Raw genomic sequence first — 10,816 nt, forward strand, 5'->3', positions numbered from 1 at the left:
CCCTGCGTCTGTCTGTCTGTCTGCTGGGTTGTTCTGGAGTCACCCTGCGTCTGTCTGTCTGTCTGTCTGCTGGGTTGTTCTGGAGTCACCCTGCGTCTGTCTGTCTGTCTGTCTGTCTGTCTGTCTGCTGGGTTGTTCTGGAGGTTGGACTGCTAGAGGAACAACTCATTGTGCCACAAAGATCAAGCGCGACTATGTTTAGATCTTTTACCTTAAAGGGACACCAGGCAACGTTTTTGTGTTAATTACTCATCTTCGTAAGTCAGTATATGGTTAAATGACTGATTACGTGGCGAATGAAGGTTCTCTCGCCCGCCCCTACTGCCTGTAGGAAGAATATCCCGCTTGCAAGTTCGGTGTATTCAACCCACCGACCTTCAGTCTCACAAAGTCTCAGACATCGCGACAAGCAGGATCAGTTTACATCCTGCATCCCCAGCACAGAGGCAGGCTAACGAAACGCTAGTGATAGTTGCAAACGTGTGTATAATGGCAGAGCCGGCGAAGAAGCAGCGAAAACCCGAGTTTCGTAGAGAAAAAGCATCAGGCTTGCCTGGTGTCCCTTTAAAATAACAATGTCAACCTAATTTTGAGGATAATAATAATAATAATAATAATAATAATAATAATAATAATAATAATAAAAACTTGGTTTTATATAGCGCCTTTCAAGTAACCCAAGGTGGCTTTACAAAAGGAGACAGGGCAGGGGAATAGAGGGGAGAAGAGAGGAGGGGGTAGAAGTGGGGTTGGGGGGCAGGGTGGTTAAGGACCATAGGCCTCAGTGAACAAATGTGATTTTAGGTGCTTTTTGAACGTAGCCAGTGTGGGGGCTTGGCGGATATGGAGAGGTAGACTGTTCCAAAGGGTGGGGGCAGCAACACAGAAGGCTCTGTCACCAAAAGTCCGTAGCCTGGAACGGGGGATGACAAGCGGGTCCTTGCCAGAGGACCTCAGGGACCTTGGCTGGGAGTGATGCTGGATGAGATCGGAGAGGTACTGGGGAGCAAGAGCATTGAGGGATTTGTATGTAAGGAGTAAGATTTTGTAGGTGATGCGTGACTTCACCGAGAGCCAGTGAAGCTGCTTGAGTGTGGGGGTAATGTGTTGCCATCGCTTTGTGTGTGTGAGGATCCTGGCAGCCGAGTTTTGGACACGCTGTAGCTATAATGCCTAGAACACCATCTCTATTGTTGCTGGTGCCTGGCAACTGCATTGAATGTAACTGTGTTGTCATCACTTTGTTTTGGGGGCAACTGATGCTACGCAAGTAGGAAAAGCAAAGACATCTAGTCAACTTTTATTCAAAATTGTATTCAAACTTTTTGGAGGTAAACATTTTTATCTAGCACACTCTATAGACTATTTCTTCTACAGTGTCACTACACTGACTAAAGAGGCTCTTTGAGACCGGCTACTGCACTACACTGACTAAAGAGGCTCTTTGAGACCGGCTACTGCACTACACTGACTAAAGAGGCTCTTTGAGACCGGCTACTGCACTACACTGACTAAAGAGGCTCTTTGGGCAATACAGCTGTGCTCATACGTGTACATACCCTGTAGCAGCTACATACACATGCTAAAGTTGACTAAAAAGAGGAATAAAAAAATCATCTTTTGGAAATTGGTCTTAATGCCTTAATATTAATATATATGATATTATTATAATACATATTACTGGGTAATATATACATATTATTATAATACATATTACTGGGTAATATCTACATATTATTATAATACATATTACTGGGTAATGCTTCCTGTCCATGTTAATGTCCAAACTGGACTGACGCTGAAACGAAGAGAACAAAGAGACACGGCGAGAGAAAACACAAACAGATTAAAAAGTAAAGCGGCAGATTAAGAGGACGTGGCGGAGCGCGAGGAGCGGAGGGTGCGTGCGTGCGTGCGTGCGCCGGTGACCCAGCAGCGGATTGAGGACAGGTAAGATTGAGGACAGGTAAGGTGCAGGAGATGTTCACATCGGAGACACGCAGCGGGAGACGGCTTTACCTGATGAGATGAGGATCCCGACCGCACAGCCAGCTGACCCTCAGGCTGTAGAAGGAACAAACAACTGACTACTAGGCACTTCCTCAGGCTGTAGAAGGAACAAAAGAAACAAATATTTCAATTCAAAAGCCCGACCCTCTCCAACATGCCATGCACTCAACACACTAAACAGCACTTGGCAACAGCCGACAGTCATGACCCTGATTATGTACCTTAAAAGCAGACATGCCATTTGATTATATACCTTAAAAGCAGACTTATGCCATTTGATTATATACCTTAAAAGCAGACGTATGCCATTTGATGTCTGCTAAGTGACAATGTCACTGCACTTTGCTAGAATAAGTATTTGTATAGCGTGCAGCATTGAGGAAGACAAATCCCATTGTCTACTGAAATGGCGTATTCACTGGGAGGGGATTACTGCAGAGGAACCAGCTGACCACTGCATCTCCAAGTCCACTCCACGCTAGAGGGAGACGGGATCTCTATCTGTGCTGTTGATGCACCTGAGAGCTATTATCTGGACCGTTGGATTTCTCCTGCCACAGCACCAGGTGCAAGTAGGCCTCTTGGACAGGTGAGACTGGCCTGGACCTCTGGACAGGGTTGTGGGCTGTCGGCCTCCTCTGGAATGTTCCTGTGGTGGTAAATCCCTTAAGCAGTATGTGAGGATCATGGCTAAGCTCCTCTGATGAGTAGATTAGCGTCCCAAGGTGCAGCGCAGGGCCAGGTGCCTGTGACGCAGACGACCCAGAAGTAGGACCAGGGTGGGGCAGCTTCCTCCTATACACACACACACACACACACACACACAGGGTGGGGCAGCTTCCTCCTCTACACACACACACACAGGGTGGGGCAGCTTCCTCCTATACACACACACACACACACACACACACACACACACAGGGTGGGGCAGCTTCCTCCTATACACACACACACACACACAGGGTGGGGCAGCTTCCTCCTCTACACACACACACACACACAGGGTGGGGAAGCTTCCTCCTACACACACACACACAGGGTGGGGCAGCTTCCTCCTATAAACACACACACACACATAGCGTGGGACGCCTCCTCTTTCTCCTGTAAACACACACATGCATGCGCACACACACACACACACACACATACACACACACACACACACACACACACACACACACACAAAGCGTGGGACGCCTCCTCTTCCTCCTGCAAACACACACTCACTCACACGTAATCCTGATTTACGTTATTAAGGTCAGGAAAATGCAGAGGTGGAAAAAGTACGAAAATATTGTACTCAAGTAAAAGTACCAATACCTTGATGAAATATTACTCAAGTACAAGTTAAAATACCGATCTGAAAATGTACTCAAGTCAAAGTAAAAAGTAGTTCATTTAAAATGTACTTTAAGTAAAAGTTACTTAGTTACTTTTTTTTTTTTTGGGGGGTTCCAGAACAACCAGTTTTACCAGAGACTTTCTAATGAGGAGATACAGCACTCAAAAAATCCTCCATAGTAATGCATGGGGTTAGTCAGTTGTCTACAAATATCACAACCCTTCCGCGGCAAAACGTTGACATGTGAGTACATTGAGCCAATCATGTGGTGTGTTGTAAAATACATTGAGCCAATCATGTGGTGTGCTGTGAAGACATCGTGCCAATCATCTGTTGTGATCTCGCTGCTGGAGCAAGATTGGTGTTGTGAAGCCTTACGCACACGCATTTCTGCCGAAATAGATGCACGATAAGTGCCCAAAAAGTGTTGCAATATGGCCGCCGAGTGGAGGTACTTGCCTGAAAAGGACTTTGGTCCTAGCTCGAGTTGCTGCAGCCAGCAGCTAAGGCAGCCATGTTCATGCTCCCAGTGTGTAGCGCTGCAGCAACTCGAGCTAGGTAAAACCGATTGTTTCAGTTTTGTTCATACCGACAGCACTTCGGTGGCGTTGAGAAATGGAGATCTATGTGAAAAATCACCGGAGTTCTCCTTTAAGTTTGAGCAGTAGTTGATTTTCAAAGTTAGTTGCACTCATCCTTGCGCTTTTTGCAGTGAACAGTAATCCAACTGAAAAGCCCCTCACAGGCAGCTGAGGCAGGGAGGCCAATGTTGAGTTGTTTTTTTATATTTGGAAACAAGCAGAAGGTTCAGCAGATTAAAGGGCGTCGAACTGGGGGGGAGAGTGGGAAGTATAGGGCCCCAATGGAGGAGAGGGCCCATGAAAAGTGGAATACGGGGGGTACAACATTTTCACCAGGCATTAGTAATAACTCAGGTAATCCACACATAAAAAATCCAAACAACTCCATAAGTAGAGTCATGTGTAATGAAGTGGAATAACACAGGGAAAAAGTATTGAACAAGCTAAGAAAAAGCACTAAGGCAAGGAAAGGGAAGGAACGAGCTGGAATCTGTAAGTAGTTATCCTTTCTATCTGTGCAAATTAATATAAGCTTGGTTAGTATATTGATGGGCTATAAAAAGGTTTTTCATTACTAAGGTGTCACACAAGAAACATTTCATGATGGATAAAAGCAAAAAGCTCTCCCAAGACCTTTGCAACCTTATTGTTGCAAAACATATCAATGAAACTGGTTACAGATGCATTTCAAAACTTCAGAATCTTCAGTAAGCAGCATGGGAGCCATTATCTGCAAGTGGAAGAAACATCACTGCCATGCAGGATCTCCTCGCAATATTTCTGACCAGGGAGTCAGAAGGATAGTCAATTCCAAAAGCCAAGGACCACTCGGAGTAAGCTCCAGAAAGGATGAAGGCAGCCAATTCAATTAAATTCAATTAAACAGTTCTGGAAGTAACTAAAGATCAGGATTCACAAGAGGGACCCCTGGAATCTGTTTAGAACAATGGGCCAAAATCACACCTGATACTGTGACTAATACGTTTTGTCATACAGGAAATGTCTTGAAGCTGTCTTTACAAACAAAGGCTTTTCCACAAAGTATTGAAGAAATACGTTCAGTACTTTTTTCCTGTGTCATTCCACTTTAATACACATAACTCTTATGTTTGGATTTTTTATACGTGTGTTAATATAATGTGTGGTGAAAATTTCGAATAGACTCACTGGAAATTTAAGCTAATTACTGAAAAAAAAAATATATATATATGTCCACCATATATTTATTTTACCTGAATATTTTAACTTCCAAATTAAATGTCAAAATGAATGTCAGACGAAATTTAAAGTTTGACTGACTGGATTTTGTATACAAAACATAGTGAAAACTGTCTAAGGTCACTCTCCCTTGTTAAAGAGCTAAATGGTTTAGTCCGCCTGCACGATTCATAAGGTAGTCTATCTTTTGTTTATTTAGTTGAGCATCGCTAGTAGTGGACCGCTAATTGTTGTGCTGCTGGTGCAATGTTTTCTCCAAGAAAGCCAAGTCAGGTTACTAAAAAGAGAGACATCAAAATGAGGGGAAACAACTGCTAATAAACTTCTTTCCAAAGAAAGGTGAGCACAAACGTCAAAACACGAAATCCCATGGTGTTTGCTTGAATATCACAGCTATCATTAGTGCTAAAACGAACTGAGACAACCCATTGAAATAGCGGAAAATACACTTTCATAGGTTAGGCTACACATGTAATCTGATGCATCTCGTGATCCAGCTCCAGCTCCATCCCAGAAAGACTGCATGGCGCCAGCTTGATTCATGTCCTGTTGTAGGCTACATGCTGATCATTATCACTAGGCTGGTGGTTTAGGGCGCGATTTCTTTTCTCTCCCTTTCTGTTTTCGTTAGTCTTAACTTTTTTTTTTTACTCAAGTAACGGATGGGATTTTTTATGTAGCGAAGTACAATACTTCACTCAAAATGTAATCAAGTAAAATTTAAAATACCGATTTTATAAACTACTTAAAAAATACAAAATACACAGAAAAACTACTCAATACAGTAACGTGAGTAAATGTATTTCGTTACTTTCCACCTCTGGGAATATGATAATATTTAAGGTGCAGAATAAACGCCAGGAATATTCGAAGGTTCGGAAAAAACCTTTGGGACGTGGTGTGAATAAAATGTGAAAATGTTAATAAAAACAGAATGTATTAATCTGCAAATCTTTCAAACTCATATTTAGTTGCAAAAAGGACACAGGCAACATATCAAATGTTGAAAATTTTACTATTTCATGTAAAATATATGTTCATTTTGAATTTGATACATGTTTCAAAATGCTGGAACAGTGTGTTATGATAAAGGCAACGAGGAGGAATGTTTCACAACTATACTTATGGTAACTATAGCAACACAACTGGGTATGAAAAAGAGCATCCCAGAGAGGCAGGGTCTCTTAGAAGTAAAGATGTATTCATCACTCTGTGTAAACCTGTGTGCACAAATGATGAAACAATGTAATTGTAATGCTTCTTAACATGAAATTGTGAAGTATTTGGGGAGTTCATCCTCTACAGGACATATAATATTATTAAAACATTCAGAGAATCCAGAGAAATCTTAGCAAACAAGGGATAGAGCTGAAAAACACATTGGATGGCCGTGGTCTTTTGGACTTCAGATGGCACTGCACCAACACCAGACCTGTCTCCAGACCTGTCATTGTATGGGCTCGGGAAAACCTCTGATAACCATTGTCTATGTGCACAGTTTGATACTCAATTAAAAAACTGCAGCCAAAATTGTATTGAGACATGATTCAGAAAATACCACCGTCTTATCTGGGCCTAAAATGGAATGAGGTAACGTCCCTGGTGAAAAAAACAGCTAGAAACCAGCTTTAGCTGGTAACTGGTCTTTGCTGGTTTTCTTCCAGCTCTTGCTGGTCTTTGCTGGTGTAGCTGGTTAGGCCACCAGCTGGATATGCTGGCGTGACCATCTGAGGAAGCTGGTCATGCTGGTTTGACCAGCCTGTCGTGTGGGATACAGCTGGTACAAGATGGTCATGGTGACCAGCCTGTCAAGCTTGACATTGTTGGTGTAAGATGGTCATGCTGGTTTAACCTGCAGTGTAGACCAGCAACACCAGCTAAAATTACCAACTTGAGACGGTACGCCAAGCAAAACCAGCTGAATTACCATCGTTAGGTGGGTAAACCAGCTGAAGGTATGTTTTCGCAAGAGTTTTGTTGGTCTAGCAGGTCAACCATCATAGGGTGGTCAACCAGCAAACCACCTTAAGCTGGTCAGGCTGTTTTTTCAGCAGGGAGGAGAGGGCCTATCCAAGTATCCAACCTATCCAACTTGTTTTACTGCTCAGTTAGAAACTCAACATCTATGACTGTGTGGAGGAGCATTAGTGCTTTCAATTCTGAATGATGTACACAGGTTTTGAGCAACATATACTGCCATCTACTGATCCTAGCACTCACCAGCCGTTTTAAACTGACAAGTAACTGTTAAAAACAGCACTCACCGACGCACTTATTCTTACTGTACTCTAATGTTCTTTTAAACTGTCCTAAAATTGTGAGAATTGTTCTAAAACTTACTGTTTACCATGTTGTTAGTCGCTTTGGTTAAAAAGCGTCAGCCAAATGTAATGTAATGTAATGTAATCTAGGCAATGTCTATTCCAGGGAAGACCTTGAATATTTCAGGAAAACAATGCAAAATGAATTTAGCACAGTATTTATCCACAGAGAAAGACTCCAGGGGTTAAAATGTCCTTATGAACATGGTGAGGTACGACCTTTGGTGAGGTATGGACATGGTAAGGCCTTTGGTGAGGTATGGACATGGTAAGGCCTTTGGTGAGGTATGGACATGGTGAGGTACGACCTTTGGTGAGGTATGGACATGGTGAGGTACGACCTTTGGTGAGGTATGGACATGGTGAGGTACGACCTTTGGTGAGGTATGGACATGGTGAGGTATGGACATGGTAAGGCCTTTGGTGAGGTATGGACATGGTAAGGCCTTTGGTGAGGTATGGACATGGTGAGGCCTTTGGTGAGGTATGGACATGGTGAGGTAAGGCCTTTGGTGAGGTATGGACATGGTGAGGTAAGGCCTTTGGTGAGGTATGGACATGGTGAGGTATGGACATGGTGAGGTATGGACATGGTGAGGTAAGGCCTTTGGTGAGGTATGGACATGGTGAGGTATGGACATGGTGAGGTATGGACATGGTGAGGTAAGGCCTTTGGTGAGGTATGGACATGGTGAGGTATGGACATGGTGAGGTATGGACATGGTGAGGCCTTTGGTGAGGTATGGACATGGTGAGGCCTTTGGTGAGTTAACAGCTTTAGTAATGCAGATGATGCGCATTGTTTCTTGGTGTGTTAAGCTCCGACGTCGTCTTCCAGGCAGCGCTGCATGGAAGGCACTAGTGTTAGGCAAGTGTTAGGGTTAAGGTTAGCGTAATTAGGGTTAAGGTTCGCGTAGTTATGGTTAAAGTTAGGTGCCTCGAAGTCGACTGTGGGGGCTTAAAACACCATCGAGCATGTGCATTACAGTAATATAAAAGCCTGAGGTAGTCAGTCTTATGTGCATTATGGTAAGGGCAGTTCTGACGTAGTCAGATGGTGATGTGCATTATGGTAAGGGCAGTTCTGACGTAGTCAGATGGTGATGTGCATTATGGTAAGGGCAGTTCTGACGTAGTCAGATGGTGATGTGCATTATGGTAAGGGCAGTTCTGAGGGTAGTTCTGAGGTAGTCAGATGTGAGGGCAATTCTGAGGGCAAGACTAAAGGAGGTGGTATACTCCTCCGTGCACATTGACACGGCTGGAATGCGTTATTGATACACAGTCACATATACATTTGGAAGAAACCGGTCTCGTTCTGACAGCAGAAGGCAGACGGCAAATTAGCTCCAGCCCAGACTGGTATAAACTCTTTTGATCCTGTGAGGGAAATTTGGTCTCTGCATTTATCCCAATCAGTGAATTAGTGAAACACACTCAGCACACAGTGAACACACAGTGAGGTGAAGCACACACTAATCCCGGCGCAGTGAGCTGCCTGCAACAACAGCGGCGCTCGGGGAGCAGTGAGGGGTTAGGTGCCTTGCTCAAGGGCACTTCAGCCGTTCCTACTGGTCAGGGTTCGAACCGGCAACCCTCCGGTTACTCTGAAGTCTGAAGTGCTAACCAGTAGGCCACAGCTGCACATCCGAAAATTCATATGGGGTATGAAATCGTTATGGAAACCACCAACACTGAGGTCATGGGGTATGAAATCGTTATGGAAACCCCCAACACTGAGGTCATGGGGGTATGAAATCGTTATGGAAACCACCATCACTTAGGTTATGTATTTTCTGTACACATTGTTTGAATTTCCCCTTGGGGATCAATAAAGTATCTATCTATCTACCCATCTATCTTAACTTGATTCCACATTACGAGTCAAGTTTCTCTATCTCTCTCTCTCACACTCTCTCTCTCACACACACAGAGCCACTGGGACAAAAGGTATTTTTTCCTGTTTATTTATTTATTCCATTATTGTTTTACAATATAGTACAATATACCCATTTATACAAGAATTCACATATTAACAAGTCAGTCTGACACTACGGCTGTGTGTGGTCTCAGGGCCGCAGGCGTCCAAAAACATGCCTGTGCGGGCAGGGAGACGACTGCGTCCACTCCGTGCCCAAAGCATGGCGGGCGACATGGCGGTCCCGTCAGGACCTCTGGTGCCACATGGGCCAGGCTGGCACGAGTGGGCTGGCTGGGCAGAAGCAACGCAACAATAAAACCCAAACTAAAAAAAATCAGCTGGATGCCAGGCGGGTAGGAGTGTGTGTGTGTGTGTGTGTCAGACTCCACAGGGGTTGGTCTGCACTGTAAGGTCCTTGGCCACCAACACTTGTGAAGTCTGAGGTGGGATGATACCTGTAGGCGTGAATTAGATCATGAGCTCTGGGGGTTATGTGCCTACTGTATGTCACGGGACTGTGGGGGTTATGTTGCTTACTGTATGTCACGGGACTCTGGGGGTTATGTTGCTTACTGTATGTCACGGGACTCTGGGGGTTATGTTGCTTACTGTATGTCACGGGACTGTGGCCACAATGAAAGTCTGCTTTTTTTCTCCACAGAGTAATCTGTCATTATGGGGGTCAAAACTGGCAGATTAAGGTCCAATGATTTTGGTACTAAAGAGCAAAAAAATACATCCATGTATGTAGAGATAGATATATATAGACATATTCCTGCTTAGAAGTCCTAAAACAAATGCTACAAAAAAAATAAATAAAATACAACAGAGTCCCACAACGCACAATATCCACATGACTCAAGTCTGGAAAACAAAACAGCATTACTCTGGACTTGTTAGTGCTTCTTGTGAGGTTAAATTCAATAACAAGTTACAAAATGAGAGAGAAAAAAAACAGACAAATGAAAACCCCAAAAGGGTCTTAAAAACATTCTAAACGCGCGCGCACGCGCACACACACACACACACACACACACACACACACACACACACACACACACACACACACACACATCCAAAGAAACCCAGCCCTCTATAAAAGCCACCAAACACACTGTCTTACTCTGAGAACACGCGGTCACTCTGAGAAAGTTTTTAAAACTTCACACACGCAGGCACTCGTGACAAAGGTGTGTGTGTGTGTGTACGCTCCCAGGGCTCCTGCGGTTGGCTGGCGGCCAGTTCCGCAGGGAAGCGCTTGGTTCTCCCACACCAGGGATTGCTGGGGACACAGGGAGTGTGTGTGAGGGAGAGTGTGTGACGGAGAGTGTGTCTGAGGGAGAGAGCGCACAGAAAGACAGGCAGAGACAGACAAGTGAAATATGAAGATGTGGAGGAAATATGCAACAGCCCTGTGTGTGTG

The 10,816-nt window shown here is 44.2% G+C and overlaps 1 protein-coding gene across 2 annotated transcripts in view; it reads right to left on the reverse strand.

The window, feature by feature from the left end:
* Positions 1–9,423: 9,423 nt before the first annotated feature.
* The window catches only part of ubr2 (ubiquitin protein ligase E3 component n-recognin 2), a 58,611-nt gene continuing 57,218 nt past the window's right edge, over positions 9,424–10,816 (reverse strand). For both annotated transcript variants that reach the window (XM_048270429.1, XM_048270430.1), the window contains exon 47: positions 9,424–10,816. This exon is cut by the window's right edge and continues 800 nt beyond it. The gene's annotated coding sequence lies outside the window, so the exon portion shown is untranslated.

This window comes from Alosa alosa, chromosome 18 (assembly GCF_017589495.1).
Source record: "Alosa alosa isolate M-15738 ecotype Scorff River chromosome 18, AALO_Geno_1.1, whole genome shotgun sequence".
In the NCBI taxonomy this organism is placed as follows: domain Eukaryota; kingdom Metazoa; phylum Chordata; class Actinopteri; order Clupeiformes; family Clupeidae; genus Alosa; species Alosa alosa.